The following is a 19,121-nucleotide window of genomic DNA, read 5'->3' as shown; positions in this document are numbered from 1 at the left end:
ACAACAGAGTTAGTCCCATTCGTTCATTTTATGGTCAAATTCAGGAGGCGGATAGGTCAGAGCTTCCTCATTACTTTCAAAAATTATGTAACGGTTGCGCAGCTCGTACTTCCATTCCCGAACTGATCATTCCACCGCAGGGTCATGTAGGCCGTCGTACCGAGTCCTCCACGTAGGTCTCAAAATGGATCTAAAATAGACAAAAAGCAAGTGTTAGGTATAAAAATACCTTAAGTATTTAGAACAATAAAAATGATTAAAAATATTAAATTAAAAAAAAAACACATTTACCAAGAGATCTATCATCAGCTTCTACTACTTCGGGGGATATGTTCCACTCTCTATGTGGAGAAATTTTTAGGTGTACCGGGTACACCAAAAAATTTTGGTGTACCCTCACTCATAATGGTGTACCCCACCCTCACTTATTTTTCAATAAATAAATAAAATCAAATTCTAATGAGTGAGGGTACACCTAAAAATTTCTCCTCTATGTGTAGTCATGGGGCGCCTTGCCCGATGCGGGATCCTATTTCGAGAGTCAACATTGAATGAACAAAGAGCTTCGCCGCACACATATGTCTTAGGTCGTATGCTACCCTCATTCTTCCGCCCGAACTACTGCTAATGTTAATGCCACGCCTAGGCTTCTATTGAAAAATTACATTTTTACACTAAAAAGTCAATCATGATACTATTCATTTTATCTTTTATTTTGTCATTTTCGTTAAAACTTAAAGTTTTCAAGCTCTTTTCATTAGTTTTCCTAATTTTGTATGATTGTTGACATATGCGATCTCGTACCATATTCAAACAAGTTTGAATATTGGATTGTGGAAAATAATTTTGTAGTCATATGTCCACAATACAATTGATTCAACCAACAATTGGTGTTTTAACCCTAAACCCTATTAGGTAATGTATCATTTTGTGGTAGTCACTATTGTAAGTATTTTTAATTCATGATCGAATTCGTTTATTGTATTCTTCTAGGGTGGATTAGTGTATTTGTCAAAAACCATTAAATTCAGAACTAAAATAATTGTTAAATATTAATTTTTCATCTCTAACCGTCAAAGGATTTCGTCTCGTTTCCTGATTTCAAAATGTTTCTTTTTGGTGATTTTTGGCGTATAGAATCTCGTAGCATATACCAACGATATTGACAGTTGGATTGCGGAAATTAATTTCCCCAATTCCAAAAATCCTCAATGAATTGAATACGTGTAACATGCCTGTGACAGTCCGTTCCAGATTTTCGAACCGTAGGGGTGAAATGACGATTTTGCCCCTAGTATGTTGGTTTCGTTGTGTGGTTGTTTTGGTTTTGTTTGGCTGGTTCTGGACCACACACACCTTCCCACATTCCCTCACCCCTTTCCCTGTCCCGTACCCTGTCATTTTCCCTCTATCTCTCCCATTTCTATCCCCACATGTACGGACACAACCAAAACCATCCAAACCTTCACAGATCGAGGAAACAAATTACATATTCGTGCTCGTGAGGTCCGTAAGAGTTCAACCATACCCATTTCAGGTAAGGATACCTTCATTTTCACGTCGAACTCAGGATACCCTGATTTGGTCACTGTTCATGAACACATTAATTCTTGTGTTTTTGGGAATTTCAAGCTTGTAGGAAGCTTGGTGAGGTCCTTAGGAGGCTCGGGGTGGTTCGTTTGAAGGTTTTGGACGTCGAGATCGTCAGTTACAAGCTTGGCCAGAGTTGGTGGTGTTTTCCCGGCAAGATTTTGTGGATTTTAGTGCTTGAAAGTGGTATGGATTTGTTCCTCTTGTTGTAAGCTTCATTTTGGTACCAATTTTGTGAAATTTGGTTGAAAAACGAGTGAGATACAAGGTTTTAAAGTTTTCCCGATTTTCCGGTGCCGGCGACGGCGCCGGAGCTTCGCCAGAGAAGATGACGGAATATTCCGTCAGTTTGGACGGAATATTCCTAACAGTGTTAACAGAATACGTCAGTTTTAACGGAATATTCCTGACGGCGTTAACTGACGCTGTCAGTGTGCCAGGCACGTGCCTGCGCGTGCGGTGGTGGAAAATTTTTCCAAAATATGGGGATGTTCCTGAGGTTGAGTAGATCACGTTGGTGTATTCATACACCCCATTTGAGCATTGTATGAGAAGTTATTTCGTGATGTTGGTTATGTGTTTTAAAATTAACGTTTTTATAGTTGTTTCGCATATAGGTGAGACCTATCCCGAGGACGAGCGTGGTCACTCGAGGTAAGGGGGTTACGACCCTTCTACATACCAGTGAGTGGGCTTTTGGTTTTTCGTATATACCTATATACTTATGTTTTTCCCAGAAAATGAATTGAAACATTTATACGTTTTTATGCCATGCATTATGTTTGCCGTTTGTTTATGCATTGTTAGTAGCCTATATATATGTATGTTGGTGCTACGAGTGCACAGGTAAGTGCCAGGTGAGTTATGATTTATGTTTATGTTCAGTAGTGATTTGAGATGCATTGAGAGCTCATAACCTGCACCCCCGGTGTTAGTGCTCCCGCCCAGAGTTGGGCACAGTCCTTCACGTGATGTTCACCTCCCGCACCACACGCTCATCTTGGATCCAAGTTAGGTGCACAGTCCTGTCGTACAGACCACTTTAGGTGGTTCCGACTTGTAGGTGACCCGCGATTAGTCGCCCAGCCTTCACGTGATCGTAGCATTTGAGCGTACTATTTATACACCCAGTCCTATCGTACAGACCATTCTAGGTGGTTTCGACTCATGTGCAGGTACAGTTAGTGAGATGGAGATCTGAGATCTAGATTCGGCCGTACAGGTTATGTAGGGTGACTCCGGCTGACAGATTATATGGCATTGCTTTGACATTACCTGAGCACTTGCATTTATTTGAAGCATTTGGCATGGCATATTTTCGGAGCATGACTTATATATATATATATGTATATTATACTTTTCTGGGAAGTATACAGGTTTTACGGCGAGGGGTTAGAACTTGTTTATGAAGTGGTTTTTGAAAAGCTTTGTTTTTGCCCACTCACACTTTTTGTTCTGCGCCCTTCCAGGTTCTAGTTGGCTAGCACTTTTGGTGGCTCCCCAGAGGATTTCCCTGGCATATCTGACAGATTATCACCAGTGTTGGACCATCTTTGGGTGTGTTTTTGTAGTGTTATTTCTTCCGGATTGCATTAGGTCTTCGAGCTCTGAACTTTGTTTTTCACACTTACGCTTGCACATGTATGTTCTTACTTTGTGTAAAGCTGGTTTTTATTTATTCGTACTTTTATTATTATTTTATTAGCTTCCGCACTGTGCACATGGTTACGTCATTTCCATGTGACGGCCAGCATGCCCTGATCTCGATCGGGTTGTGTCAGTTTGGTATCAGAGCCTAGGTTTGGCAGTCTTGTACTTTTGTGAGTATTCTAATGGTTTTGGTGTCTTCTGTCAGAATTATGCCGCCTCGTCGGGAACCACGTCGCTCTGCTGAGCTTAGTTTCCCCGATGTAGCTCAGCTGGGGGAAGCTATCGCTACAGCTATTCATTCGGCGCTCCGCCCTCCCTAGAGGACTCCTTTGGAGACTATGTATAATATGAAGTTGGACAAGTTCAAAGGCAACGAGGGTTTTGAGGGTGCGGAGCGGTGGCTAGAACATATTGAGAAGACCTTTTGTGTTCTGCATAATCAGGGGAATCTCCTTGTCGAGAAGTGGGTTGAGACGACATCGTGGTTTTTAGGTAAGGATTCTGCATCCTGGTGGGAGCAGGAACTTCGTCGTTTATCTCTAGCGGAGAAGACTGATTGAGATATATTCAGAGAGTTGTTCAGGAGAAGGTTTGTGCCTCATGAGTATATTGATCGCAAAAAGCAGGAATTCACTGAGTTGAGACAGGGGAAGTTGACAACAAATGAGTACTATCAGAGGTTTACTGATCTATCTCGCTATCATCCAGATGTTGCTGGCAATCCGGCGGAGATGCTTCGTCGTTTCCGTTTAGGCACTAAGAAGAAGTGGCGTTCGATGGCGACCACTACCCCTTGTGACACCTAACAGAAGTTTTATGAGATTCTGTTGAGAATTGAGGATTCAGAGAACATGCCGAGCGAGAGTGAGGAGGAAGAGAAAGACGATAATCAGAGGAAGGATGATAAGGGCAAGGGTCAGGCGTCGCTCGGACCTCGTAGGACCCAGAACTTCAAGAGGGGTGGCACTAGTTCTAGCTCTTCTAGTGGTGGCTTTAACGCCACTGGTCAGGGTCGTGGTGGTAAGCTTGCTGGTGGTGCTAGAGGCCAGAGACAGAGTGATGCTGGTAGAGGCAGGGCCCCAGTTTGCCACAGGTGTAATAATCGACATTTTGGTGAGTGTAGGCAGGGCAGCGGTGGTTGCTTTACTTGTGGGCAGATGGGACATCGGGCTGCAAATTGTCCCCAGAGTCAGCAAAAGCCCCAGCAGACTTTCTTGCCACCACCTGCACCGATCCAGCAGATTCCTGGTCCTGGTAGTTATGGGCAGATGGGTCGAGGTGGTGCCTATTACTATTAGGGTGATGCTGTTCCTTATGCCCCAGGACAGTATCAATATCCCCAGGACCCATATTCCCAGGGTAGTTATCCCCAGCATTCTGGTGGCTATATGCCGTATCTTTCAGTTCCAACAGGCGGGTCTCAGTGGTTTCAGGGAGGACAGATCCAGCAGGGGGAGATTGCTACGAGTAGTGCGGGGTCTTCGAGGCAGTTTGATCAGCCCAGTCAGGGGAGTGGTACACAGAGTCGTGGTGGCCAGACGAGCAGAGGTCGAGGTGGACGGCAGCAGACCCAGGGGCGTATTCACAACCTTTCTCTGCAGGATGCTCAAAACAATCCAGACTTGATCATGGGTACATTAAATATCCTTGGTTATTTTGCTAGAGAATTAATTGATTGTGGTGCTACACATTCTGTGATTTCTCATACATTTGCTCAAGTGACGCAACCTCGCCCTACACCTTTAGGGTATGATTTAGAGTTCGCTATGTCTAGAGGGGAGAGATGTATTGTAGATCGTGTGTACCCAGGATGTCCAGTGATAGTGGAGGATGTTGTTATGCTAGCTGATCTTATCCCGTTGGATATTGTTGACTTTGATGTGATTTTGGGCACGGATTGGTTGCATTTCAATCTTGCCAATATTGATTGTTATGGGAAAATAGTTACGTTCCATCGTCCTGGATTACCTGTGGTTACTTTTGTGGGCGAGCAGAGTGGGGTGAGACATGGCGTTATTTCAGCCGTGTGAGCGAAAAGGTTGTTATCTAAAGGTTGCCAGGGGTACTTAGCTCATGTGGTGTTGGATGAGGCTGCTCCTAGTAGAGTGGAGGATGTAAGGGTAGTCAGACATTTTCCTGATGTTTTCCCTGAGGATTTACCTGGCTTGCCGCCAAATCGAGATATGGAGTTCACCATTGAGTTACTTCCAGGTACTAATCCTATTTCCTTGACTCTTTATCGTATGGCTCGTGCTGAGTTAAGGGAATTGAAAGTTCAGTTGCAGGAATTAGTGGATAAGGGTTTTATTCAGCCTAGTACTTCACCTTGGGGAGCTCCAGTGTTGTTTGTGAGAAAGAAAGACGAAACTTTGAGGCTATGTATTGATTACCGGCAATTGAATCGGGTAACGATTAAAAACCGTTATCTGTTGTCGCGTATTGATAATTTATTTGATCAACTTCGAGGTGCTTGTGTATTCTCCAAGATTGACTTGAGGTCTGGATATTATCAGCTGAAGATTTGTAAAGATGATGTTCCTAAGACGGCTTTCAGGACTCGTTATGGTCATTACGAGTTTCTGGTTATGCCATTTGGATTGACGAATGCACCTGCTGCTTTTATGGATTTGATGAACCGAGTATTCCAGCCATATTTGGATAGGTTTGTTATTTTTTTCATCGACGACATTCTGGAGTACTCTAAGTCTAAAGCGGAGCATGTTCGACATCTAACTTTGGTGTTGAAAAGGTTGAGGGAACACCAATTGTATGCTAAGTTTAGCAAGTGCCAGTTTTGGTTAGACCAAGTTGCATTTTTTAGGCACGTCATTTCAGCTCAAGGTATCTTGGTAGATCCTCAAAAGGTGGCAGCTGTGGAGAAATGGGATCAACCGCGAACCGTCATTGAGGTGAAGAGTTTCCTTAGGTTAGCAGGGTATTATCGACGGTTTGTTAAGGATTTTTCTGTGATTGCGTTACCACTGACGAGATTAACGAGGAAAGACGTTAAATTTGAGTGGGATGATAAGTGTGAGCAGAGTTTCCAGCAGTTGAAGTATTGTCTCACTCATGCACTTGTTTTGGCGTTCCCGGATGATAGTGATGATTTCGAGGTTTATAGTGATGCTTCTTTGAATGGCCTGGGTTGTGTGTTGATGCAGCATGGTAGGGTAATTGCTTATGCTTCACGACAACTGAAACCTCATGAGTTGAATTACCCTACACATGATTTGGAGTTACCAGCCATTATTTTTGCATTGAAGTTGTGGAGACATTACCTTTATGGAGAGAAATATAAGATCTTTACAGATCATAAGAGTCTTCAGTATCTTTTTACGCAGAAGGATCTTAATCTTCGTCAGTGAAGGTGGATGGAGCTGCTCAGTGATTATGATTGCACGATTGATTATCACCCTGGTCGTGCAAATGTAGTGGTTGATGCACTTAGTAGGAAGTCTCAGGGCCGTATCAATACGTTGTACGCTAGTCGTATTCCTCTTCTGGCAGACTTAAGATCTACATGAGTGAGGTTGGAGGCAGAAGATCGAGAGGTGGCTTTACTTGCTAATTTTCAAGTTAGGCCAATTTTAGTCGATCGAGTGCTTGAAGCTTAGGTAGCTGATAGGGAAACTCAAGAATTGATCCAAGCTCGAGATCGAGGAAGGAGGAGAGACTTCAGAGTTCGTGATTCGGATGGCATGCTGATGCAGGAGGGTAGGATGTTTGTGCCTAACAATTTGGATTTAAAGAAAGCAATTCTCGATGAAGCACATATCTCGGCTTACGCTATGCATCCAGGAGCTACTAAAATGTATCATACCATTCGACCATTTTATTATTGGCCGTGTATGAAAAGGGAGATAGCTGAGTATGTGAGTAGGTGTGCTGTTTGTCAGCAAGTTAAGGCGGAAAGGAAGAAGCCGTTTGGTTGTTGCAGCTGCTTCCCGTTCCAGAGTGGAAATGGGAAAACATTACTATGGATTTTGTGTACAAGCTTCCGCGTACACATAATGGTTTTGACGGCATTTGGGTGATTGTTGATCGGCTTACTAAGTCAGCACATTTTATTCCAGTGAGGGAAAAGTATTCTTTGGGCCGATTAGCTGAGTTGTTCATCTCGAAGATCGTGAAGTACCATGGTGTCCCTGTGAGTATTGTCTCGGATCGTGATCCAAGATTTACATCTAAATTTTGGGTGGCATTTCAGGAAGCTTTGGGTATGAGACTACTTTATAGTACGGCGTATCATCCTCAGACGGATGGACAATCTGAGAGAACCATTCAGACGTTGGAGGATATATTGCGATATTTGGTGTTACAGTTTGGTGATGCTTGGCACAAGCGGTTGGATTTAATGGAATTTACCTACAACAACAGCTTTCATTCGAGTATCGGCATGGCACCATTTGAGGCGTTGTATGGTAGATCTTGTCGCACACCCTTGTGTTGGTCAGAGGTCGGAGAAAGTTTTGGTGGGCCCGGAGATTGTTGAGGAGACTACTCAAAATGTTCAAGTAATCAAGTCTAACCTGAAGGCGGCCCAGGATCGGCAAAAGAGTTTAGCAGATTGGCATGCTACTGACAGAGTGTATGAGGTTGGCGATTGGGTATTTCTGAAGCTTTCACCATGGAGAGGCGTTGTACGGTTTGGAAAGAAAGGTAAGCTGAGTCCCAGGTACATCGGACTGTACATGATCACCGAGCGAGTTGGCGAGGTAGCTTACAGGCTGGAGTTGCCTCCTGAGTTGGCTAAAGTACATAACGCTTTTCACGTGTCCATGCTTCGACATTATGTTGCTGATCCGTCTTATGTGATACCTCCTCAACCCTTGGAAATCAATCCAGATTTGACTTATGATGAGGAACCAGTGACGATTCTAGATTGGAAAGAAAAGGTTCTGAGGAACAAGACAGTGAATTTGGTGAAAGTTTTGTGGAGGAACCATTCTGTGGAGGAAGCTATGTGGGAAACTAAAGATTGGATAAGGGATTTGTATCCTCGGTTGTTCTTTGATCGCTAGAGGTTTGCTTTGTGTGGTTGTTTTGAATTTCAGGACGAAATTCTAATAAGGTGGGTAGGTTGTGACAGCCCGTTCCGGATTTTCGAACTGTAGGGGTGAAATGATGATTTTGCCCCTAGTATGTTGGTTTCGTTGTGTGGTTGTTTTGGGTTTTGTTTGGCTGGTTCTGGAGCACACACACTTTCCCACATTCCCTCACCCTTTTCCCTGTCCCGTACCCTATCCCTTTCCCTTTCTCTCTCCCATTTCTATCCCCACATGTACGGACACAACCAAAACCGTCCAAACCTTCACAGATCGAGGAAATAAATTACATATTCGTGCTCGTGAGGTCCGTAAGAGTTCAACCATACCCATTTCAGGTAAGGATACCTTCATTTTCACGTCGAACTCGGGATACCCCGATTTGGTCACTGTTCATGCGCACGTTAATTCTTGTGTTTTTGGGAATTTTAAGCTTGTAGGAAGCTTGGTGAGGTCCTTAGGAGGCTCGGGGTGGTTCGTTTGAAGGTTTTGGACGTCGGGATCGTGAGTTACAAGGTTGGCCAGAGTTAGTAGTGTTTTCCCGGTGAGATTCCGTGGATTTTAGTGCTTGAAAGTGGTATGGATTTGTTCCTCTTGTTGTAAGCTTCATTTTGGTACCAATTTTGTGAAATTTGGTTGAAAAACGAGTGAGATACAAGGTTTTAAAGTTTTCCCGATTTTCCAGTGCCGGCGACGGCGCCGGAGCTTCACCGGAGAAGATGACGGAATATTCCGTCAGTTTGGATGGAATATTCTTAACGGCGTTAACTGATGCTGTCAGTGTGCCAGGCACGTGCCTACGCGTGGCCGGCGTGTGGGGGCACGTGCGGCGGTGGAAAATTTTTCTAAAAATATAGGGATGTTCCTGAGGTTGAGTAGATCACGTTGGTGTATTCATACACCCCATTTGAGCATTGTGTGAGAAGTTATTTCGTGATGTTGGTTATGTGTTTTAAAATTAACATTTTTATAGTTGTTTCGCATATAGGTGAGACCTATCCCGAGGACGAGCGCGGTCACTCGAGGCAAGGGGGTTACGACCCTTCTGCATACCAGTGAGTGGGCTTTTGGTTTTCCGTATATACCTATATACTTATGTTTTTCCCAGAAAATGAATTGAAACGTTTATACGTTTTTATGCCATGCATTATGTTTACCGTTTGTTTATGCATTGTTAGTAGCCTATATATATATGTATGTTGGTGCTACGGGCGCATAGGTAAGTGCCAGGTGAGTTATGATTTATGTTTATGTTCAGTAGTGATTTGAGATGCATTGAGAGCTCATAACGTGCACCCCCGGTGTTAGTGCTCCCGCCTAGAGTTGGGCATAGTCCTTCACGTGATGTTCACCTCCCGCACTACACGCTCATCTTGAATCCAAGTTAGGTGCACAGTCCTATCGTACAGACCACTTTAGGTGGTTCCGACTTGTAGGTGACCTGCGATTAGTCGCCCAACCTTCACGTGATCGTAGCACTTGAGTGTACTATTTATACACCCAGTCCTGTCGTACAGACCACTCTAGGTGGTTCTGACTCGTGTGCAGGTACATTTAGTGAGATGGAGATCTGAGCTCTAGATTCGACCGTACAGGTCACGTAGGGTGACTCCGGCTGACCGATTATATGGCATTGCTTTGACATTACCTGAGCACTTGCATTTATTTGAGGCATTTGGCATGGCATATTTTCGGAGCATGACTTATATGTATATATATATATGTATATTCTACTTTTCTGGGAAGTATACAGGTTTTACGGCGAGGGGTTAGAACTTGTTTATGAAGTGGTTTTTGAAAAGCTTTGTTTTTGCCCACTCACACTTTTTGTTATGCGCCCTTCCAGGTTCTAGTTGGCTAGCACTTTTGGTGGCTCCCCAGAGGATTTCCCTGGCATATCTGACATATTATCACTAGTGTTGTTTCTTCCGGACTGCATTAGGTTTTCGAGCTCTGAACTTTATTTTTCACACTTATGCTTGCACATGTATGTTCTTACTTTGTGTAAAGCTGGTTTTTATTTATTCGTACTTTTATTATTATTTTATTAGCTTCCGCACTGTGCACATGGTTATGTCACTTCCACGTGACGGCCAGCATGCCCTAATCTCGATCGGGGTGTGTCAATGCCAATTGACTTGCTCAACGTATTTTGCACACTTTGCCCGACAAATACCTTAACCCGAACGACTTTAGCTAACAACCTGTTTTAATTTTTGTTGGGCATGGATCCTTAACAGACAAAAGTTCAGGCAATACTGTTTACTCGACAAATTATTTTATTCTGCCGGGCAAGATGCAATTCTTTTTTTTTTTTTTTTTAACAGTAAGAGAAATGGGCCTTTGCACTTAGATGAAATTAATAAAATATTTTACTTAGTACATAGTAACATTATATCACTGAACCCTCAATCATTGTCGGTATACTTGTCTGCTTCCTTATTATCCCTTTTAATATCGCTTTCATTGTTTTAGTTATCCCTGCCTTCTTCAAACAAGGAATTCTGTTGAATTGGATCATCTAGGTAGAATACTTGGTTTCGCATATTGGCGAGGATGTAGGGATCATCCTTAAACCATTGTGGTTTTTGTGTTGACTGATAACCAGTACATATCTTCTTGAACAACGTGACTTCTTTACGGTCTGGTTAGTCTGGGTTCGTATCATGCCAATGAAACTTGAACAACATGACTTCTTTACAGTTTGTGTATAACAGTTGAACCACACTTAAGAGTTTTCCGAAAAATAAGTATTTCACTTACCCCTAGGACTAAAATTCTACTACTTTGGGTGCATAATTTATCATCTTGTTATGCTGTCAAGAATTTAACTCCATTCACATGAATACTTCTTCGTCAAATAAGGGCAATTTTTCTTCTCTAAACTGTCTCAGCCAGTAAAGTCCAATAACCATTGAATATGTAGATTTTTGTAAAAGACAGTTAATTTAATTTTTTAAAATAAAAAAAACTTACATGCTCGGCAAACCAATGCCAAAATAAATGTTTATGTAGTTCAACCCAAGTTAAAGGGTCATTAATGCCTCATGTTGTTTGATGAATGGCTCAACTTCATTGCATTTGTTTAGTATAAACTAGTGAGCCACCTCCAAGTCGGCTTCTTTGAAGGGCTTAGACAAAGGTCCTTCACCAAATTGGCGTGTAGTTTGCTCAAAGACATATAACTTTTCAACCACTCATCCTCGTCAAAATTGCGTGGGCGCTTGTTGTAGGATGTTTCAACATTACAGAGGAACCTCATGCAAAAGGTAAGCGATTCTTGTACTATAGATAATCGTCTCAACAACCTCGAAGTTCAAGTATGGCCGAATACCAATTGAAAGGAGCCACCACAGTAAGACATGACAATCACTACTCTTAAATCCCCACAATGTCCCATTATCCATTTTAATGTGTCTTGATATATTGCTAAGGTACCTGTTTGCAAATTTCACACCTTGCAGGCATTTCAAGAATTTTTTATTGTCACCTAGCTTGAAAGTATAATTGGTGCCTTATGTTTTTTTTTTTGGTGGTATTTACTAATAACTCATATATTTCATGCATTTATACCATCCATTTCTAGTCTCTTTGTGACGTTTTTGAGTTAAACTGGTTGCATTTTACCCTATTTTGCGTTAGTGTGCAGTTACATGTACTTTAGGATCAATTTGAGAGCAAAAGAAGTGAAAACATGCCCTTTTTAGAGCTGATCCTTATTCAAACGTGGAGAGAAGTTTAGTGGCTTGTTTTGGAGCCCAAATAAAGTTGTTACTTGTTTTGAAGTCTAAATAAAGAATCCAAGACGAATCTAGCTTGTCAGAAGATCAGGAACAGAATGGGAAAAGAATAAGGATATCTAGCCTGATTTGGAGGTGCCATGTGACAGCCCGTCCCAAAAACGTTTTAACGCACGTGTGAAAAGACTATTTTGCCCCTAGTTCGCTTCTTTTACGTCTATTGGTTGTTTTGTGTTGTGTTGGCATGTGTTGGGCCACACACTCACACTCTCACTCTCCCTAACCCTCTGTCCCTTTCCCTGTGATTGTCCCGAGCCCCAGTCTTTCCCTTTTTCTTCGAAAACGTACGGACACACACACAAGCACACTAAATCTCCACAGATCGAAGGAACTGAGTACACATTCGAGCTCGTGAGGCTCGTGGGAGTCCAGTCGTACCATTTTCAGGTGAGAACTCCATCGTTTTCACGTCGATTCGACGATGTCCGATTTGGGTACTATTCATGCAAACGTGATTTCTCACGTTTTAAGGAAAAAAGCTTGTAGGTAGCTTGGTGGAGTCCCAAGGAGACTCGGAGTAGTTCGTTTGAAGAAATTGGACGTCGGGATCGTTGGGTTCGAAGTTGGCCGGAGTTGGATCGATTTTGCAGGTGAGATTCCATGGTTTTTAACCCTTAAAAGTTGTATGGTTGTGTTCCCCTAGTCCTAGGCTTCATTTTGGTGCCAAAATTATGAAATTTGGATGAAAAACGGGCGAGATATCGAAGTTTAAAGTTTTTGCGATTTTCCTGCGCCGGCGATGGTGCCGGAGGTTCGCCAGGGAAGGAGACGGAATATTCCGTCAAGTCTGACGGAATATTCCTGACGCCGTTAACGGAATCCATTAGAACTAACGGAATATTCCCTACGGCGTCAGTTGACGCCGTCAGCGTGCCAGGCACGTGCCTGCGCGTGGCCGGCGCATGGGGGCGCTTGCGGCGGTGAAAATTTTTTCTAAAAATTTGGGTGTGATCCTGAGGTTATGTAGAGCACGTTGGTATATTCATTTGTCCAATTTGAGCAATGTATGAGAAGTTATTACGAGAAGTTGGTTATGTGCTTTAAAATTTACGTTTTTATAGTTGTTTCGCATATAGGTGATACGTATCCCGAGGACGAGCGTGGTCACTCGAGGCAGGGGGGTTACGACCCTTCCGCATACCAGTGAGTGGGCTTTTGGTTTTCCGTATATACCTATATACTTATATTTTCCCAGAAATTGATTTGAATTATTGTTTGCCATATGCCATGCATTATATTATTGTTGGTTGTGCATTGTTAGTACATTATTAGTTGCATATATATACATATGCATATTGGGTGCTGCGGACGCACAGGTAAGTGCCAGGTAAGTGTTATTCATGTTTATATTTCAGTAGTGGTTTGAGATGCTTAGAGAGCTCATAATCTGCACCCCCGTTGTTAGTGCTCCCGCCCAGTGTAGGGCACAGTCCTTCACGTGATGTTCACCTCCCGCACCACACGCTCAGCTTGGATCCAAGTTAGGTGCACAGTCCTGTCGTACAGACCACATTAGGTGGTTCCGACTCGTAGGTGACCCGCGATTATTCGCACAGCCTTCACGTGATCGTAGCACTAGAGCGTTTATATGTATTACACCCAGGCCTGTCGTACAGACCACTTTAGGTGGTTCCGACTCGTGGGCAGGTTCAGTTATTGAGTTTGAGATTTGAGCTCTACATGCAGCCGTACAGGTCACGTTAGGTGACTCCGGCTGCCAGATTATATGTTATTATTATGATTTATACCTGAGCACTTGCATTTCATTCTGAGATTCCGACATGGCATATTCTTGAGCATATTTGGCATATCTATACATACGTATACATGTTTATTTTCTGGGAAATATACAGGTTTTACGGCGAGGGGTTAGAATGTATTTTACTAAATGGTTTTCGAAAAGCTTTGTTTTTGCCCACTCACGCTTTTGTTTTGCGCCCCTCCAGGTTCTAGTTGTCTAGCAGGTTCGGTGGTTTCCCAGAGGGCTTTCCCGGCATTTCTGACAGACGATCACCAGCGTAGGGTCACCTTTGGGTGTACTGTTGTCGAATCATTTTTCTTTTGGACTGCTGTAGGCTTGTTGCTCTGAACTTAGCGTCTCACCTACGCTAGCACTTGTTTTATCACCTTATGTTGCTAGTTTTTATTTATTCATACTATTTGTATTACTATTTTATTAGCTTCCGCACTGTGCACGTGGCTACGTCACTTCCACGTGACGGCCAGCACGCCCTGATCTCGGTCGGGGTGTGTCATGCCAATAAGGCAAAAACGTGCAAAATAAAGGCTAAGTTGCTAGGATCATTTTGGAATATCTTCCAGCCTTTTTTTACCCCATAAAAACTTGCCTTTTAGCCATTTTTACATGCCCTATTTATCCTAGGCGAATTATACAGTTCTGAGGACCTGTTTTTCCTATCTTTTCATTCACTCTTAAGAAAAACCCTAGTCATTCCATAAACTTTCACCACTACTAAGGACTCATCGCAGAAGGCTGTTCTTGGAGAAGTTCTACATCAGAATTGCTTCAAGGGTTTCCTTTCCAGAATTATTTTCACTCATGTTGCATATTTTCGTTTTAAATTATTTGAGCATGATGTGTAACTAAGTTCATAGCTAGGGATTTCGATGTAGCCTTGCAAAATTGACCCATGTTTTTAAGTTCAAGTATTTAGTTTATCAATTTGCTTCCTGTTTCATTCACTGAATCTATTGTTAAATTTGTTTGTTGATTTTAATGTTTGATTACCATTAGGGTTAACTACAGATCATCTAATCAAGATTATAGTAAACATCATCCTTAATCTTGGTAGACATGTGAATGAATGAAGAGAATGCTATGCAAACATCCTGGCATGTATTTTCTTTGGTTCTTTAATGTTTTCTTGCATGCTAAAGACTCTTAATTAGGAATCGAAGTTGAACATCCGAATTAAGTTGCAGATTAGGAGAATTTGATCAAAACCACACATCATATGGCTGATCATATATATGTAAAATGAACTCAGGAAACAGGTTGGTAGTTGAATACGGCATAACTTTATAAACATGGAATTGGTTTTGTAATGGTGAATTCGAATCCCTGGCTTCATCCCCATTGCTTCTATATTAATATATTATTCGTTGCTACATTCTTGCATTTTAATTTAATTAAGTTTATAGCACAAAAACTATCTCAATTCGTTACTTTTAGGGTTCTTTCAAAGTTAGTAATTTATGGAGGTCGAATCAGTCCTTGTGGTTCGACACCCTTACTCGTGCCATTATACTAACCATATTTTTGCACTAGGAAGGAACACAACAAAATTATGGCGCCATTGTCGGGGACTAATTTCAGTCCTTTATAAATTGCTTATTTTTGTTTAAAACCCTATATATTTTCATTTAAAGTTTAGATTCTTATATTCCATTTTATTTTTGTTTCTCAGGTATTATATGTTAGATAAACTTGCTGAGATAGGCCAAAGACTTGAACGGTTAAAGGGTAACACCTTTGAGAACTTTGTATCAACTAGTGGTCTGATTAACCGTGAAGAAGATGACAATAGCTCTTCTAGATCAGCGAGTGTAGGTGCTTATTCTGAGCACTCTAATTTGGACGAAGAAGAAGAGATGGATGACAATTATGATGACAATCGAGCTTTGGAGGATTATGCTCAACCAATTATACCAAATTCACCTTCATGCATCTTGCTGCCTCTTGAAGCTAGAAACTATGATCTCAAATCTTCACATTTTCACATGCTTCCTTCTTTTTATTGTTTACCTAACAAAGATCCGTTAGCCCATATTAAAGAATTCTATAATGTTGTGAGTGGTTTACCTTTCCAGGGAGTGAATGAAGCAAATCTAAAGATGAGGGTCTTTCCTTACACATTGAAAGATAAGGCTAAGGGTCGGCTAATGACTTTAGCACCTGGGTCACTCACCACTTGGGATGCCGTAGCTAAGAAAATTTTAGAGAAGTTTTTTCTACTCAAAGGATAGCCACTCTGAGAGGGCAAATCTTTAACTTTAAGCAAGATGATGGAGAACCTTTCAATGAATGTTGGGAGTGCTTCAAAGGCCTTTTGTTGCAATGTCCACATCATGGGTTACCTCCTTACTTACAAATGCAAATTTTTTATGATGGATTAACCCAAACATGTCAATCAACTGTTGATAACGCAGCAGGTGGGGCTTTGAAGAAAAAGAATGCTCAAGAGTCATATAACATCTATGATATGTTGGGATCCAATGCTTAACACAAAGATACAAGAGGTAAACGAACTGGAGTGTATGAAATAAGTTCTAATAATGATTTTAAATAGCAGGTGGCAAGTTTGGAGAAGAAGCTTGATTCTGTGCTCAATATGGTGCCCAAGATAGCTGAGGTGTGTGCTATTTGCAACATACCAGGTCATCCTACTTATTAATGCTCAGCTAGTGAGGCTTATCCCAAATTCGTCCAAGAGTAAGTGAATCTCATGAACTCCTACAATCAAAGGCTAAGGAATGACGCATACTCTAATACATATAACTCTAGTTGGAAAGATCATCCCAATTTCTCATGGAAGAATAACAATCAGGTTCAAAACTTCCAATCAAAGCTTTCCATTACACTTGAAGATATGGTCAAAATGTTAGCTCAAAATACCTCGTTCAATTTCAACAAACTACCAATAGTACACTTCAACAACATTCATCTGGTTAAGAGAGGCTGGAAAGTTTACGAGCCAACCGGTGATACTTCAAAGGAACCAAGAGCAGGCCAAAGCAATTACTACACTTAGAAGTGGTAAGGTTATTAATAATGGAGTTGGCAATGAAGTTACTAATGAATCTGATCATGTGAATGCAGGTGCCACTCAAGAAGAGATTGAGAAACCGAATGATGATCAAAGCAAGGCCACTTCTTCATTTGAAGCTCCAAATCTTCATAAGGCTGAAAAACCTTACACTTATCCCATCCTATTTCCTAGAAGACTTGCCAAAAGCAAGCATGATAAGTCATTTAAAGAAATTTTTGATATTTTAAGTAAAGTGAATGTTAATGTACCTTTGCTTGATGTCATTAGGAATATGCCAGCGTATGGGAAATTCTTCAAGGAGCTGAACAACTATAAGAGAAAGTATGGACCTAATGAGAAGGTGATGATGTCTAAAAATGTAAGTACAGTGCTTTAAAGAAAGCTTCCACAAAAACTCAAGGATTCAGGCAGTTTTTTCTATCAATATCACCATTGGAGACAAGCTAGTAGAAAAGGCTATGCTCGATTTGGGTGCTAGCATCAATTTAATGCCCTATTCAGTGTACCTTCAATTAGGTTTGGGGGATCTGAAGACAACAACTATTTCATTGCAACTTGCTGATCGATCAGTGAAATATCCAACAGATATAGTGGAAGATATTTTAGTTCAAGTTGACAAACTAATTTTGCCTGCTTATTTTGTAGTGTTGGATATGAAAGAAGCTCCTATACATGATCGTGAGTTACCTATTTTGCTTGGGAGACCTCTTATGGCCATTGCAAAGACTATCAAAGACGTGTAAAATGGTCTTCTCACCATGACTGTGCTAGGAGAAACTGTGCAATTCAAAGTGTTTGAATCTCTTTCTCACCCTTCTAGTTCACTTGATTGTTGTTCGGTTGATGTGCTTGATTCGTTTGTTTTCACTAAATTTTTGCAGGTACTCATGGAAGTGCTAGCTGCCTTGGAAGCATTAAAACCATATCCCTCAACTATTTCACCTCTTATAGAGCCATTAGAACCATCTATCACACATTTGATGCCTTCCATTGTTAAGCCTCCAAAACTTGAGCTTAAACCACTTCCACCACATCTAAAATATGTTTACCTAGTTGAACTTGAAACTCTTCCAGTTATCATAGCATCTGGCCTCACCCCAATGTAAGAAGATACGCTAATTAAGGTGTTAAAAGAGTTCAAATCAACCATTGGCTGGTCTATTGTAGATATCAAGGGAATAAGCCCTACCATGTGCATGCATCAGATTTTATTGGAGGAGGGAGCAAAACCATCCTGTGAACCACAAAGACGGCTTAATCGACACATAAAAGAAGTAGTGAGAGTTGAAGTGTTGAAGTTGCTAGATGTGGGTATCATATACCCAATTTCTGATAACAAATGGGTCAGTGCAGTTGAAGTAGTGCCTAAGAGGATTTGAATCATAGTGGTAAAGAATGAGAACAAAGAGCTTGTGCAAACAAGACCCGCAGCTAGTTGGCATGTTTGCACTGATTACAAGAAGTTGAATTCGGACACTAGAAAAGATTATTTTCCTATGCCTTTTATAGATCAAATGCTTGAGCGATTAGCTGGTCACTCATATTATTGTTTTCTTGATGGATATTTAGGTTATAATCAAATTGCGATTGCTCCGGAAGATCAAGAAAAGACTACATTCACCTGTCTCTTTGGCACTTTTGCATATAAGAGGATGCCTTTTGGCCTTTGCAATGCCTCAACAACATTCCAAAGATGTATGTTGGCAATATTTTCAGACATGATTGAGAGATTCTTTAAGGTATTCATAGACGATTTTTCAGCTTTTGGTTCTTTTTTTTATGATTGCCTTAACCATCGCTCTCTAATGTTTCAAAGATGGTAGGAAACAAATTTGGTTCTCAATTGGGAAAAGTGTCAATTCATGGTGACACAAGGTGTTGTGTTGGGTCATGTAATATCTAGCAAGGGAATTGAAGTTGACAAAGCAAAAATTGACATCATCTCAAATATGGCAGCCCCTACATCAGTGAAAGGAGTGAGAAGCTTTCTAGGACAGGTTGGTTTTTATCGTCGTTTCATTAAAGATTTTTCCACGATCACTCGTCCATTATGCAATCTTTTAGCTAAAGATGTTGTATTTCACTTTGATAAAGATTGTATAAATGCGTTTAACACCTTGAAACATGAATTAACCTCTGCTCCTATTATTATGGCACCAGATTGGTTTTTACCTTTTGAATTAATGTGTGATGCCTCTGACTATGCAAGCTGGACATTAAACGATGCTCAACTCAATTACTCCATA

General features: G+C 41.4%; 1 non-coding gene and 1 pseudogene across 1 annotated transcript; one reads left to right on the top strand and one right to left on the bottom strand.

Moving 5' to 3' along the window:
* The first annotated feature begins 4,140 nt into the window (after positions 1–4,140).
* Positions 4,141–17,981, top strand: LOC148697468 (uncharacterized; annotated as a pseudogene).
* On the bottom strand, positions 16,075–16,181 carry LOC137724022 (small nucleolar RNA R71). Its single transcript, XR_011067145.1, has one exon. It is a non-coding gene; the product is annotated as a small nucleolar RNA R71 (small nucleolar RNA).
* Positions 17,982–19,121: the final 1,140 nt, after the last annotated feature.

The sequence above is a fragment of the Pyrus communis genome, chromosome 4, assembly GCF_041283825.1.
Source record: "Pyrus communis isolate YQ-2024b chromosome 4, ASM4128382v1, whole genome shotgun sequence".
Classification (NCBI taxonomy): Eukaryota; Viridiplantae; Streptophyta; class Magnoliopsida; order Rosales; family Rosaceae; genus Pyrus; species Pyrus communis.
The sequence above is the reverse complement of the archived record's forward strand: the minus strand, read 5'-3'. Positions and strand labels throughout refer to the sequence as shown.